The sequence below is a fragment of the Malania oleifera genome, chromosome 6 (genome assembly GCF_029873635.1).
Source record: "Malania oleifera isolate guangnan ecotype guangnan chromosome 6, ASM2987363v1, whole genome shotgun sequence".
Classification (NCBI taxonomy): Eukaryota; Viridiplantae; Streptophyta; class Magnoliopsida; order Santalales; family Ximeniaceae; genus Malania; species Malania oleifera.
The window spans coordinates 3,955,453-3,972,433 of NC_080422.1; the positions used below are offsets into that span (position 1 = coordinate 3,955,453).

A 16,981-nucleotide genomic window follows, 5' to 3' on the forward strand; every position below is an offset into this window, starting at 1 on the left:
ATATATATATATATATATATATATGTATTATATGACAGTATATAGATTTTTATTCAGATCAGTATATATAATATTTACAGAATGTTATGTTTTTCCTAAATGTCATAACACTCAGAGTATACAAATAGATTATACAGATAGAAGATACGGACAGATTATATAGTATAGCATCAAGATGCTACAATCATTCAAATATTACAGTATTTATAGTATAGAATTATAGTGTTATGGTTATTTTGGAAATATGATGAAAACAGTAAAAGAGTATATATGTAAATATTAGTATCAGATCCCTATGAAAAGATTACAGATAGATATAGATACAGATTACAGATACAGAATACAGAGCACGGTACTGTTGCTAATACAGATAGAGTATAACCACATATCTTATATAGTGTGTAGATACCGTCAACTGTGCTCGGAGAGTATGCAGCTCCCCAGTTCGCTGGGTTGAGGGGGCCAGTTTGATGAGGTAGCAGTCAGTCCCGCGCTTAGGAGAGTATGCAGTTTGGCCAGGATGAGGTAGTGTAGAGTATAGTGACTTTTCTGGAGGGCCAACCAGGTTAAGTCCCACCTACGGGTCGCACAATCCTGTCATGAGGGGTTAAATCATAACATACAGAGTTCTAAAAATAAAGCACAGTTATGTATATGTATACAGTTTTACAGTATTTGATAATATAGTATGATATTAGCAGTATGAAAAGTAGAAAACTTATATGATACAGTTATGTTTTAAACTGCGAAAAATGTAAGATATGCTTTACAGATTTATCCTTTATTACAGCTCAGATGTTATTTAAAGTATATGTAACTTAGTCACCACACACTAGTAATAACATATTTCAACTTACTGAACATCGTCTCACCCTATTATTCTAACATTTTTCATGTGAACCAGTTAGGCGAGCAGATCAGGCTCACGGATAGAGATTTCTTGGTTACCCTTGTTACAAGGTAAGATGGTGTAGAGTTTTGTATTTTTGAGATAGATTTTACTGGGGAAAGATGTATTTTGTGACTATGAGATGGAAATATTGAGTTCTGGTATTATATGGTATATGTGGTTGTATGATTTATGTTTCCGTTGCGTAGGTATGCTTTTTGTATACAGGATTACCCCATTGCCTTCTAAGGCCCGAGTTTCATAGCAAAGGGTATTAGAATAGTTCATATGAAAAAAAATGCTTTAATTTTGAGGTTGTTAAAGTAAGTTCAAGCAATGCTTGAACTTTTCAGAAGTAACTGATTTCGTCAGAATATCCGCTACATTTTCAGACGTGTGAACTTTCTCTAATACAAGTTCACCCGAAGCAATCAATTCTCGAACCCTATGGAACCTCATATCAATGTGCTTGGTCCTAACATGGTATATCTGATTCTTCACCAAGTAAATGGCACTCTGACTATCACAATGCAGAACCACACCATCTTATTGTAACCCCAGCTCCCTAACTAAACCAGTAGATCATAAGGCCTCCTTTGCAGCTTTGGCAACTGCCATATATTCCCCCTCAGTCGTGGACAATTCTACCAGAGACTGTACCATGGATCTCCAACATACCGGTGCTCCTACAAGGGTAAACACATATCCCATTGTAGACCTTCTGTCATCTATATCTTCAGCATAATCTGCATCGACAAACCCCATAACTGAACGACAACACTGTTGCTTGCCGAACATGATGTCATATTCCTATGTACCCCGCAAGTGTCTGAGTATCCATTTTATTGCTTTCCAATGCTGCATTCCTGGATTAGAGAGGAACTTGTTCACCATACTCATTGAATGAGCTAAATCTGGTCTCATACACACCATGGCATACATTAAAATCCCCACGACACTAGCATAGGGGACCTTTGACATGTCTTGGATTTCCTCATCTGAACTTGGGCAATCTGCAGTAGAGAACTTGAAATAATTCGCTAGAGGTGTACACACCGGTCTTGCATCAGCCATGATAAACCTCTCCAACACCTTCTGCACATAACCGCCCTAAGATAGCCATAATCTCCCTGCAGTCCTATCTCGGCGAATCTCCATCCCAAGTATTTTCTTGGCTGAACAAATATCCTTCATGTCAAATTCCTTATACAAAAGGTCCTTTAATTGATTCACCTCAGTTAAATCTCTTGCAACTATCAACATATCATCAACATACAATAACAAGAAAATAAGTGAGTCGTCATCAAGTTTGTTCACATATACACAGCAACCACACTCACATCGTTTGTAACCAAGTTTGATCATATAGAAATCAAACCGTTTATACCATTGCCTTGGAGATTATTTCAGCCCATAAAGAGATTTCTTCAACCTGCAAACTAAATTTTCCTTTCCCGGTTCAATGAATCCCTCCAGTTATACCATATCGATTTGTTCCTCTAAGTCACCATGAAGAAACAATGTCTTCACATCCATTTGTTCCAAATGAAGATCATAATGAGCTACTAACCCAAAAACAACTCCGATAGAAGTATGTCGAACCACTGGAGAAAAGATCTCATCATAATCTATCACATTCTTTTGTGAGTATCATTTTGCCACCAATTGTACCTTGAACTTCTCACCTTCCTTTTCTAATATTGTCTCCTTCTTCCTGTACACCCATTTGCACCCAATCGGTCTCTTCCCATCTGGAAGGTCCACCAACTCCCAAGTTTGATTTTTACGTAGTGACTCCATTTCCTCAATCATTGCTCTCATCCATCTATCTTTCTCCTGGTCGTGCACTGCCTCTTGAAATGTAGTTGTATCGTTGCAACTAGTAAGAAAAACATAAGACACTAACTCTTCAAACCCATACCTTGGTGGAGGCCAAATAGTGCTTCTGGATCTTCTTAACAGAATATCGTCGACTTGCTGGCTTTCTAAGCTAGAGCTCCCTACAACCACGGGACCATGATCATTTCCATTACCCTAAGCTTCCAACTCCACCTGCACAATATGTTCATCACTGCCCCAACTTTCTGGCTCATCTTTCTATTCATCACATTCTTGAGTACGCTTCACCATAGCCTTCTCATCAAAGATTACATCCCTACTGATTACCACCATATTTGCCACTGGGTCCCATAGCTTGTACCCCTTTACACCTATTGGATACCCCCAAAAAAATGCAATGATGAGACTTTGAATCAAGTTTAGACCTATCTTTACTAGACACGTGGACATAGGCTGGACACCCGAATACTTTCAATTCGAAATAGTCTACTGCATTTCCTGTCCAAACCTCTTCCGCCTCTTTACCTGTAACAACCCGAAGAATAATAGTATTTAAATAATAAAAAGAAAGGAAAATGGAAACAAGAATAGAAAGAGGCAGCCGACTTCGTCAAAGAACGCAAAGCATTCATCGACGACGTTGCATTTTGGATGGGATAATCCAAAGAAATTTTCCAGGCCTCGTCAACGAACACAGGAGTTTCGTCAACGAGGGTTCTTCAGGATCTTGTCGATGAAGTTCTGTCTTGTCGACGAGAAGATACTGAGAGAGGATTTTTGGAAGCCTGAAATTCGTCGATAAGGGTTGAAGTTCATCGACAAACTTTCTACAGGACTCATCGACGAGGTGACGTGGCTCGTCGACGAATTCCGTAGTATAAATAGGGTTAAACGTGATTTTTCAGTTCATTTTCTGCCCAGAACCTCTCTCTCTCTCTCTCTCTCTCTCTCTCTCTCTCTCTCTCTCTCTCTCTCTCTCTCATCCTTCAGTTTCTCCTCCTTCTCTCTAAGTTTTTGGGCCGAATTTCCGCCAGTTCGACAATCTGAAGCCACCACGATGCTCCTGGAAAAGTTCTCCACAAGTCTGCCGGAGTGAATCGTCGGTGGGGCTGAGTTGGAAACCATCCCAAATCCAAGGTAAGGCTTTCTACTCAGTATTTGATTATTTGAAAGTTGTAGAAAGTGTAGTACACGTATAAATACTGAACTTTAGTTATAGGGAATGTTATTTTCAGGGTGTTGAACTGGGAACCCTGCGGGTGCAGGAGTGTTTGATTTAGGTGCTTTTCAGGACACAGGCAAGGGGATAAACTAAGCTAGTAATTTTGTGAAAATATGTATATTGTTACATCATTTGATTTAAGGATATATATATATATATATATATATATTTATATATGATTTATATTTGGAAAATATTATTGAAAATGATGGTATGTTAGATATATGAAAAACTAGTTCGTGTGGCATGAGTAGAAATTAAAATGAAAAACTGTTTTCTGGGAATGTGTTAATGATATGGATTTTTATAATGGAAAACTAGTGTACGGGCCGAGATGTTATATGTTTTTCCAGCGTACGGGTCATGCTATGTATATTATTTGCCAACATACGAGCTGAGCTATGTATATGATTTGCCGGCGTACGGGCCGAGCTATGGATGTGATTTGCTAGCGTACGGGCTAAGCTATGTATATGATTTGCCAGTGTACAGGCCGAGCTATGGATGTGATTTTCCAGCGTACGGGCTAAGCTATGGATATGATTTGCCGGCGTACAGGCCGAGCTATGGTAAAATGTGAAATACCAGCGTACGGGCTGATGATTTTCATGATATACGTATGTATGCAAAATGATACGATTGATTTGATAATTAATGATATGAAATATCCATGTATCACAGTTTCAGTATATGTTATATAATATCAGAACCTGGTTGGCATGGTCTAGGCTAGCACTTGCACGGTACCGCTACTATGTGTCCATGGTCATCATGATCATGATATTTGTGTTAACACCATTGTACGGAGTGGTGTGAGATTGGATGGTCGATATGGTTTTTAAGAAGTGTGTTAGCACCCCTGGTGTACGGACCAGGTCTGGTAGACACATCAGACTTACTGACTATACTCTTGACTTGGCAGTGGTCAGCCAACCATTGTCAAGTCCTGCCTTCGAGCCACACAACCCAGTCATGTGGGGGTAATACATGACAATAGCCAGCTAACCTTCCAGGGATGTTTGTTTTTGGTATTACTATTTATATGAGATGAAATATACTATGTAAATCATTATGTTCTGCCATGTTTTGATTATACATGCTTTTCCCAGAAATGATATATATACAGTTCTACTGGTTATGTTTATGATTATATGTATATCATAGAAATGCTCATGTTGTCACACACTAGAGTTAATTTATTTCCCTCACTGAGAGGTGTCTCACTCCGAATTTCATAAATATTTCAGGAGCCCCTGATAGGAGAGCGAGTAAAGCACCGCTGATCTAGTACTGTTGATCTACCCTTCTAGAAGGGTTAGTGTCTTGATAGGGTCGGATGTTTTTTTTTTTGTGGGATGGCCCTAAGATATCTTTTGGGTTGTGTACTAAGTGTATATAAATACAGTGGATGTAGTAACTCCGATATTGTGATGGATGATTTTGTATTTATGATATTATGATTGCATGTTTCTTGCTGCTTAGGCTTTCGTTATGTGTTCTGATGTATTCCTAGTACCCACGGGTCCAGGTGGATTATGATCCGCTAGGATTTATTGTATTATGAGGAAAAAAAATGTGGAAATAAAGCAGGTCGTCACATTACCTGCTAGTGATGCGCTTGGTGATCGATTTACTAGAAAACAAGCCAACTAATAGCCTCGACCCAGAAGTTATTTGGTAGCCCTACATTCAATCTAAGATTCTAAGCCCTATCAACAAGAGTCCGATTCATCATTTTTCCACACCATTTTGTTAAGGTGTCCGGCGAACTGTAAAATGTCTCTTAATGCCCTGCTATGCACAAAACTCCATAAACCGAGAATTAACGTACTCGCATTATCCAACCTTAAACATTTGATTCTCCTCCCCATCTAGTTCTCCACTTCATCCTTCCAAATCTTAAACTTGGCAAACATACTTCATTTGTGACGCATGAAGTAAACCCAGACCTTCTGTGAGTAATCATCAATGAAATTCACATAATACACATGTCCTCCCTTTGATGCAACTCTAACTAGGTCCCAAACATCTGAATGTACATATTTAAGAATACCCTTTATCTTGTGAATAGCTGGTCTAAACTTTGCTTTGTTCTGTTTTCCAAGAACACATATCTTGCAAAATTCCAACTGACATGATTTCAAGCCCTTCAAGAGTTTCTACTTGTGTAGTTCTTTCATGTCATGTTCCCCCATATGCTTAAGGTGCATATGCCACAAGACGGTCTCATCTGATTTAGCATCCACAGTTGCAACTCCACCTACAATGGTAGTTCCCTACAACGTGTAAATATTCCCATCCAGTTTCTGCCCTTTCATTACAGTCAAATTACCTTTCCATACGGTCAAGACTCCACCTTTGGACTTGTAATTGAAGTCATTACAATCCAAAGTGTCAAGAGATATCAAACTCTTTCTCAACTCAGGTATATGTCTTACATTACACAATGTTCTTACAACACCATCAAATATTTTTATCTTTACATTTCCTATGCCAACAATCTTGCAAGGATAATCATTACCCATAAGAACATATCCAAAATTCACTAACCTGTAAGTGCTGAACCACTCCATGTTTGGAGTCATGTGATAAGAGCATGTCGAGTCAAGTATCCAAGAGTTCGTTAGATTATCCAACTCTGTCAAAACTGATAGAACATCACGATCCGCTGAATCTTCTTCTTGAACAATATTCACAGATTTTGAAATCCCCTCATACTTTTCAGCATTTCCTTTCTTCCAATCCAAATACTCCGATTTCACATGCCCTTTTTTACCGAATTTATAACACCAGATTTCCTTCTTCTTCTTAGATTGATTTTGGGATTTATGATTAGACCCATTCTTAAACTTTCCTTTTCCTTACACATTTCTACCCTTTACCACAAGTCCTTCTCCTTCATCACATATCTTCAACCTTTGATAAAAATTTAATAAGACACTTGTTACCTCTTCCAGATTGAGAGTTTCTTTTCCCCACATAAGAGTGGTCACAAGATTTTCGTAGGTATGAGTTGAGGGCAAAGAATTTAACAGCATCAAAGTCTTATCATCCTCGTCAAACTTCACATCAACCCTCATCAAATCACTTATAATTTGATTGAAGGTATTAATGTGTTGATCTAGACTTGATCCTTCAACCATCGTAAGCTAATATAAATGATGCTTAAGAAAAAGTTTGTTATTGAGGGATTTAGACATGTACCGACTTTCTAACTTTCGTTAGATAGCCGCTGGAGAATCCTCCTCTTTCACTCGATAGAGAATTTCATCGGCCAAACACAAGCATATTGTAGATGCTACCTTTGCTTTCAAATCTACCCATGTTGTCTCATCCATTCCTTCCAGTTGAGTATCAAGCAAAGCCTTAGTCTTTCCTTGTTGCACAAGATTGTCCTTCACTTTTCTCTACCATAAATAGAAGTTTTCGGTTCCATCGAATTTGACTACGTTAAATCTTGTAGAAGACGATCCCGATGTCATAACAACAATCGCTCTAATACCAATTTGTTGTAATATGGATCGAATAATGAAGATGCACGGCGGAATAAACAACAAGTAAATGTAAATAACACAACCAGAATAAGATCAACGCGAAGATTTACATGGTTCGGCAAAGCCTGCATCCACGGAAGAAATGGCACATAAATTTCGCTATGAAAATCAAAATGTACATAATACACTTCTCAAATGATCACTCTCCATCTCAAAATATGCCTAGATGACATATATAGAGATTCCTCGGAGGTTTCCCCCCGTTTGTCCAATCACCCAACATTTAAAAATTCAAATTTCTCAAGAAAATGTCGCAGTCCAAGTGTCTCTCGTCGACAAACACAGGGCTTCGTCGACGAGACAAGAAGAACCTTCGTCGACGAATACAAGGCTTTCGTTGACAATGTCAAAAGTCTGAAATTTCCTGCTCTCGGTAATTATTTGTCAACGAACTTCAGAGCCTTCATTGACGAACCTTTTCTGTCCCCTCGTCGACAAACACAAGGCCTTTGTCGACGAGACCTGCTATGTTGGCCCCTTCATATTTTTTCTTCTTCTTTCTTTACTGATCAAAACAGAAGTTTAAGAGCCACAAATAACAATGCCTCTTGTTTCAGTTGTCTTTTTCTTATAGATGTGGAATTCGAGTGAGAACCCTCATGCACTAACATTTTCATTTTGTGATGCACAATTTGATGGGTTTCACTATATCATTACATTGTACCATTGGTGCAAATATTGTACCACCCAAGTGAAAAAGCTTTCTTCCCTTCCTACCAAAACCACTCATTATTGGGACTCACTGTATCAAGTACCACATGGAAAAAGTTTTCTTCCCTTCCTACCAAAAACCACTCATTATTGGGACTCACTGTATGAGAACAGTGGTTGGTTCCAAAAATTTTTGTCTTGGAAGGATCTTTGATCCACATTTGGTACATTTTAGGAATCTCATCTACCCAATATCTGAATTTTCTAAAGCCCAAAGAGAAATCCATTATATGAGAATGGCGTCCTATTCTCACACATTTGATTCTCAAAAACAAGCCACTGAAAAATAAAATAAAATTGTAGACACCTTGGGACGTCGCGATAAAAATAATATAAAAACATAATAGAAATTAGAGAAAATTCGTTGACCACCCCTTGAGTTTGCCAATAAAACACAAACCTTCTCTCATATTTTTGTAAAACGACAAGTCTTCTAAAATGAGATTTGTGTCTTTTTGACAAATCTCTGAAGAGATTCATAACATATTTAAAATCTGAAAGGGCATAAATAAAATTTTTGAAACCTCTGAAGAGATTTCTATTTTTTTACCAAATCTGAAAAGAAATTAATGTCTTTTACTCTAAATGTTATGTAAAATTATAGTATTTTTAAATAGGAAAAAAAAACTACTAATAAAGAAATTAGTATCATTCTGTTCAACATAAAATGGGATAAGAAGAAATTAAAACATGGCCATGATCATTTTCCCTGTGTTTTACATGGATGTATAAGGACTCTTATATCCTCATTTGCCCAATAACAACGCATTTTTTTGATAAATTATCAAATTCTTATATTATGATTCATCTATTCTGAAAATAAATAAATAAATAAATAAACATTCCATAAAGGCACTAACACGCCACTAATTTTTTTCCTCCCAACAAGAAATGCACCGACTATTGGGAAACACTATGCAAAAACAGTGAGTAATGTATGATGCTAGGATAAGAAAAGGCACCAAATTCCAACATCCCTTGTCGTTCTCTTTATTAAATGTCAAAAAAATACATGATTGAGTGCTGATTATTCAGAATCATACGCAATACAATAGCTATAATGATATTAATTAGGAACACAAGGGAGCCATTTGGGCTGTGTCATGTGTATTTCTGTCTGCTGTACTTTTCCTCTCTGACTTGCCCATGCAATGAGGAGAGCCTCCAAAGTCAGAACTCAGGAGTGAACTTGCTTCCATTTTGCCTGTGCTAATCAAGCATTAATGGCCCCTTTGGTGCCCCATGAAATGAAATTGGAGAGTTGTGGGGAACAAAAAAGCAAGGACTTCTTTCAAGGAAGGTGGTCCACTAACCCTGCAACAATTCGATTTCATAAACCAAACCCTAATAATTAAATTAGTAGACAAAGATTTCACAAGTGGCAGGAGGTGGTTCATACACCCAACATTGAGATTTACAATATTTTACTTTGTTATTGTAATATTTCACTTTACTTTTATATTTTTAAACTCACTTCTAGGACTTCAAGAATCATCATTGGTAAAATAAATTTTAAATTACTTTTATTAATTTTTCTAAATTTTTGAAATTTTATGAATGTTTTGTTTTAGTTGCTGTTCAATTTATTGTAATTTTTTATTAAAAAATTATGCATGGAGTAATTTAATTTAAAAATAAATTTTGAATATTAAAGTATTTTAACAACAAATTACCACCATAATTAAAAATCATAAAATCTAATTTTTAGTTTTTGTCACAACTGAAAACTAACAATAAAAGCAAAAAACTACCGAATGTAAACAAATCCATTGTCATCACCTATACCTTCACTGTATAAAATGAAAACCGAAAATAGAAAGGTACCGAATGGTCACTCAGTGTGTCATCTCCTCCCCTTCTTCAGCAAATTAATCATACAGACGGCGAAATACCTTCTCTTTCTCTCTCTAATTCTATCAAACAAAACAAAGGATAAGTATGTAATATATTTAATCAAAGCAAAGAAAAAATCCAAAAAATCTAATAGGTTCCAACTCTATATTCTAGTGGGTATTTTTTTTTCCTTAGTAAAGAACAATTTTTATAAACCAAGCAAATGGCAAAAAAGAATGAGAGCAGACAAGATCATGTGGATAGTTTTAAGCTGTGTAGTTTCTAGATCTCTCTCTTATATTTTTTGTTTTTTTGGCTTCTTGGAGGATACCTTATCCTCCCCCTATACTCATTATGTTTATTTGTTAACAAAGCACTTCATCTATAACAAAAAATAGTAGAATCATACAAACATTACAGTACATGGACTTGGAACAAAGCTGTAGTGGCCAGTGGGCTACAACATTGGGACAAAGGCATGAAGATGTTATTCAAACTTAGAAATACATTGAACCTGTACTTCAATTCTGGAAGAAGAGATGAAATGGATGGGGATATCATCATTCATGAAATTCAACCTTTGTGAGCTCGACTTTTACTCATAAGCATTCAACGTGATGATGACAAAACCTCAATTAGAATCATCTAATCAAATTGTTGGGGGAAAAAATTTGAAGTCAAAATTAGAGTTTGATACAGTAAGCATGCAAAATGAACAGCACACGTCATGTAAGAAGTAATATAAATATTCCAAGTGTCTTGTTTAGCACATTCGTCCACCTTCGCTGCTAACATGGTGATTCAGGACCACACAGAATTTTCTCCTTTTCACAAATACGTAACCCTCTCCAATATTTTTAGTCAAATGATCAATAAGTGTTCTTTCACTAAACCCTATTTTTTTATCCTTTTTTTTTTTCCCCTAGTGAATCAAAGCAGCCACTAATTACAAAATTATTTTAATGCAAGGAAGAATAGAGGAAGTGAAAACTGAATATCAATATTGAAATTTGAAAGACTGTAGGCCGAGCTCAACTAATATGTATTTTCTACCCATAATTATAGTTATTATGACTTACAATTACTTTCGAAATTTTAATACACAGAAGATTCGCCATTCCACAAAAACTCTTTGACTTCATTTTTCGAATTTCTAAAACATACCTCTTAACTACTGTTTTTTACTTTACACGGAAAGCCAACAAGAATATTATAGATAAACAAAATTAGACACATATTTGCAGAAGTACAGTTGACCTGAATGAATCTAGTAGTGGTAATATAGCATCTATCAAAGTCAAGGACTCCCAAAGTAGTGCTTTGGCTCCTCTGCCATGCACTAATACATAGCACCAATACATTGTATATTTAAATATTTTTTACAAAATAATAGGACATTAATATACGTTAAATGATATATCACCATTTTCAATGAGATATTTTTACTTATTAGGATAAAATCTTAAGAAAATTATCAATATTAAATATAGTGCATGGTAGAGGAGTGGAAACCTTAAAGGAGTATGGGTTACTAGAAATGTGAAGGAAGATGTCCACTCCAAGGTTTCACTAACTTCGTCTTGATAAAAACTATTTTGCACTAATGGCCATGCTTAAAGTTGTAATTCAATAGGTTTTAAGCTATTAGAGTTGGAAAATTAAAGAGCTTAAAGATTTTTTACTAGTCTTTTTGTATTTATTTATCTTTATCTCCCTCAACCATTATTTTATGTGGTTAAAATCCATGCTTTTTATCACCTAGTGTCACAAGAAAATGATTCATGTAGCCGACCACACCTAATGGGGCTTAAGGCTTGATTTATTATTATTGTTGTTGTCGTCGTTGTTGTTGTTGCGACATAAGAAACCATTTCTGAAAGCTCAAATTTAGTAGGAGAGTGTTTAAGTATAAAAGGAATTTGAGATGAGATCTGTCCCGTGCATAATGCTGATGGATAGGTTGACCAATTCTACAGGATAGGTCAACCGATCCAACCAAAAGATTGAATGATTGACCACTTCAAGATAGGTCACCTGATTTGTGCAAAATGTATCAATGGCAAGTGATATGTCAACTGGCCCAAAAGATAGGTCAGCCGTTTGGACTCCTACACATTTTAATGGGCATAAAATCACTATTTTGACCCTAAAATCTATATATATGCCTGCCCAAAAAAGCGAAAGAGGTACTACTGCTATCATACTTGCCGATCCTACTACTCTCAATCTCTCTCTGATATCTCAAATCTACTCATCTTCTCAAAGAGAGAAATTACCAACTCTTCGTGCCACAACTTTTTTTTTTGTTCTCACATTTGATCTTTAAAAGCTAATGGTTTCTTACTTCTGTCAAATCAAGGAGTATAATTAATGACCTTACCTTTGTATAAAGAGGTGTAAAGTTTCACTTGAAAATAATGGACCTCAAGGTGATTGAGGCCTTGAGAGAATGGACATAAACTTAGGATATAAAAGAATTTGCTTTTCTCATCCCTCTTAGCTTACTTTCATATTTGTGTAATTTGCTTATGTTACTCAATTTGTCTTAAATTTGGTAATCTAGCATTAAATTTTAATTAAACTCAATTCATCTCCCTCTTGAATTGTCACTTGGGACAACAAAGATGTGTCAATAGTATGTGATCATTCATAATGGTTATGGGGTTCTAGAAACCTATTAGTATGTGATCATACCGTGTCCATTGACACAACTAGCAATGAAAGTAATTTTGTAACACAAATTATTTTTCAACTTAGCATTTGACTGTGTAAATTAAAATTTACAGTACAAATTAACTTTGAACTTAAAATCTCTTTAGAATGACTAAAGTTGTTTTAAAGGCTAATTGTAAGGCAAACGTCCCTTCTCAACTAAATTACTGCATGCTAATTTAAAAGTAAATTTAGAATCTAAAGTTACTTTTTATCAGTTGCCAACAATCACTTCAACCAGAGAATGGTTAGTTTTAACATTTACCATAAACATAAAATGAATACAAGGAATATTAGGGTTCATTAGTGTAGTCTCACTTCCTAGTGCCTGAAGTAGTGGTGTTTGTCCTGTTCTTCTAATTCAGCACTCTAAATGCTTTTATAATAATTTATCCGTCTTTATGTTCCTTAATGACGGAGAAAAATAAAGCAAGCTCCCCCACCTCCCTTTTTGGGTCCTGTGTATTCACCTTTGCCTCCTCTTCTTTCTATCCAAGGTAGCACAACAGCTGGAAAATGTTGTTTTAAAGTGCAAATATGTGTTAAAATAAGGCCACCATTATTGACCCTCACCACCACATGTGCCCGCAACCAGCAGTTCTAGTGACCCACTCCCCCCCAACCCAGGTCAGAAAAAGAACAGAACCTTAAAAACAGAATGGAACAACCATACAAAGTAAGGTTGGTTCTTAGGTCCACAAACCAACAACTGTTTTTGGCCCAATAAAAGGTAAACGTTAGCTTTTGATCTAATAGAAGATAGTGCAGTTTTGACTTTGTAGTGGTCTCTAATGGGTACTATATTTCCGTCATCATTCTGCACTCTACCCCAGTCCCCCACGGCCATTGAGTAGGTTGCACATGTTTCCCACCTATCTAGTATAAAAGCACATCCCCAAACCTATCTCAAACCTCAATTCTCATTAACATAGCTAACAGAAATGGGCAAAACTTTCACAATGGAGCCTCACATCAAAGCACTTATTGTTATCCTTCTTCTCTTAATCTTTAGCACTTCATCTGCAAATGAGCAAGTTCTACTATGTGTACACATATTTTTTGAAAAGATTCAAGCAGCATAAGTAAATAATGTGCACCTGCTTCTTGCACGGATATTGCAGTCCTTCGTGCTTTGGATATTCAAGTAAAAAATGTGGGGGTTCGTCTTACTCGTGTAGTCAGATGGTGTAAATTTGGGATAGATTGGGTTAATTGAATGTGGATGGGAATTGTAGAGGTAACTCAGGGAATTGTGGGGGTGGAGGCGTGATAAGAGATGAAAGAGGCTTATTTAAAGCAGCTTTTTCCTCATTATTGGGTTATGGAACAAATAACATGGCTGAATTGAAGGCGATTATTTTAGGGATTAATCTGTGCAAAGATCTCGAATTTGATAAAGTGGAGATTGCATGTGACTCTGCTTTGTTGGTTCAGTGGATAAATTCTAAGAAGTGCTCGGTTTGGAACTTATGGGACTTGTGGGAAGAACTTATGCTAGCATTAAGAGGCATACAGTTCAAAGTGGAACATGTTTACAGGGAGGCGAATAAAAGTGTAGATTTCTTTACCAAACAAGGTGAATTCGGTATTTCTCGATCATATAGTTGCCAAGATAATCTTCCTCAGCAAGTCAGGGGAATGATTCAATTGGACTTGTTGGGTTTTCCTTCTTTGCGCTCATGATGTTTTGTGTTATTACACTTTTAGTGGTTTAGTTTCTTAGTTTTTTGGTTGCTAGTGTTTGGTTTTTTGGTTTGGTTTATGTTGGTTAAGTTAGTTTTAGGGTCTTGGAATTTTGCTTTTATTGTCCCAAAGTCTCAAAATTGTAACCACGGTTTTCCTCCGCCATAAGTGAGGGGTTTTCTAATAAAGTTAGGAGGTTCCGCCCTCTTTTACCCAAAAAAAAAAATTGATTTCTATAAATTTAATCTCCAGAAGGAAGAGCCAAAGCTGGCTTCAGATATGGCGTGAATCCTGTTCTCTGTGAATGTGCATGCATGGATGCAATCATGCGTCTCAGTGACACATTAATGCATGCATGAATTTTTGAGAAAATATTAGTCAAATTGTGCTGTAAAGTCATCAAAAACAACTTGAGACAAATTAAATCTTTAAAAGGATAGGAGCAAACAAAATAGAACATGTAATGTTTATTCTCGAAAGAATCTGCCAATCTTTCATCTATGATTAGTCAAGTAAGAGTGAGACCAATATGCATGCTTTACAAGAGTGATTCAAATCACTTGATCACTTTTTTGTTTCTATTCTCTCTCTCTCTCTCACGCATTTTGAAGGATGCTATCCAAATGAACACACGAAAGGTTCTAGTTGTAGAAAATTGCGGATGTGGGCTATGACCAACCCAGGGCAAATACTAAGAAAGGAAAAGGAAAAGGAAAGACCCCTACTAGGGATGATGGCACCAATTGACTCCCTCCTCTCAACCTCAATGCCTATTTATTTCTCCTTACAATAAATGTGACTATTACTAACACAGGGAGCGAGCAGGTTCCTTTCAGCCTACAGGATATGATCTATGTAAAATCCATGTATCCCAGATTAGCAATAGAGGATGACCATATTTAGCATTTAGTTATATGTTCTCTCACAGAAATACTCTCAGTTTTGGAAGAAATAATTATATATACTCAGATAATTCTACACTCCTCTTTTTTTCTTTTTTCTTTTTTCAAAAGGCTATAAACTACAAAGTGTGGTAGCTTTTTCCCATATCCATAATCCCTAGTGAAAGGGAGATTTTGTTTCCACATCTCCAATATCACCTCTTAGGGACTATATTAATAAAGTTTAATAATACCTTCGTAATTCTGCTCATTTCTCATATAAACGAGATGACAACAAAATCATACTGGTAATAATAATAAGATCAACAGCAGCAACCAAAAACTTGACACGGGGAGGGGTTCACGTATCTGTTTCTAGAAAGACCCTTGGCTAGGGAATGTAGCTTTTTCCACTTATTTCCCTCGTCTCATTCATTTGAGTGCTGAGAAAAATAGTCATATCTTTCTTCGTTGGGGATCTTAGTCCTTTGGTTTCCCAGAATCTCCATTTTTGGAGACCTCTTAACAATAGAGAGATGGAGTTCGTCTTTTTTGTTGTCTTTATTGAATGGTTGTCACCTTTCATCGGAGAGGGAGGTTCATTCTTTGTCCTTGGATCAGTTGGGGGCGTATTCATGCAAATATTTTTTTGATTTCCTGATCTGTTCTAACTCTTCATTTCCTCTCTATCCTGTTATGTGGAAGGCAAAGGCTCCCTAAAAAATTAAGGCTTTCACTTGGTTGGTTGTGCTTAATAAAATAATTACCAATAACTTACAGCAAATCAGAAGACCTTTGAAGGCTTTCTTTCTCCTAATGTATGTGTACTCTGTTTCAAGAACCCTGAGACAGCACCTCATCTTTTCACTGTGATTTTGCTAGGGGGATTTGGAACAAAATTTTAGGTATTGTAGGACTGTAGGAGAGAGTTGGGTATGCTCTGCATCAGTGGAAGATTTATTAGCCATTTCTTTTGCAGGTTTTGGTAGAAGGATTGGACAGCCTTATAGAGGTGCGGCATATGTGCAGTTTTATTTTGGGGTGGGGGGTGGGGAGGGGGTATGGATGGAGCCTAATGCACAGATTTTCTCTAGGAAAAATTAAATTGGGAGCTGGTCTGGGATAAAATTCAGTATTTAGCATCACTGTGGTACGTTGGTTTTGATTTTTTCAGAGGGAATAGTTTCCAGGATATTCAAAGAGATAGGATGGAATGAGCTGGCTTGTTGATTTTTTTTCTCTTTTTTTAGTTTTTAGTTGTTTTTATGGCTTGATCCAGTTTTTCTTCAGGAGATATCACATTCTCCCTCTTGTAAATTCTTCTCCTATTAATGAAGTTTTCTTTTGCTATCAAAAAAAGAAAAATAAGTGTGCATTTTCTCAGAAATAAACAATCAATTCCTCCTTTAAAATATTTTGCAAGATATACACAACTTGATTATAGGCCAAAGGAGAACAGGGTTAATCATGAGTTCTTTTGGCCTTCAGGCTGGGCGTCACATAATCCTGGTTCTAAATCAGGCTTTTCACATGCACTGGGCACACATTCCAAGAATTCCAAGTCAATTAAAAAAAAATTTTTATTTTTCTGAATATTTATTGTTGTGACGTTTGATGTAATTCAACAATACTATTCTATCATATGCTTCTGGGAAGG

At 36.4% G+C, this 16,981-nt stretch overlaps 1 protein-coding gene across 4 annotated transcripts in view; it reads right to left on the reverse strand.

Annotated features, from left to right (window-relative positions):
* Nucleotides 1-9,184: 9,184 nt before the first annotated feature.
* LOC131158354 (uncharacterized) overlaps nucleotides 9,185-16,981 on the reverse strand; it is a 46,183-nt gene continuing 38,386 nt past the window's right edge. For 2 of the 4 annotated variants that reach the window (XM_058113162.1, XM_058113159.1), the window contains exons 7-8: nucleotides 10,040-10,128; nucleotides 9,185-9,529 (exon numbers count right to left, since the gene is read on the reverse strand). The gene's annotated coding sequence lies outside the window, so the exon portion shown is untranslated. Of the gene's footprint in view, nucleotides 10,129-16,981 lie in introns of all 4 variants that reach the window. The other 2 variants (XR_009137461.1, XM_058113160.1) reach the window with 1 other exon arrangement.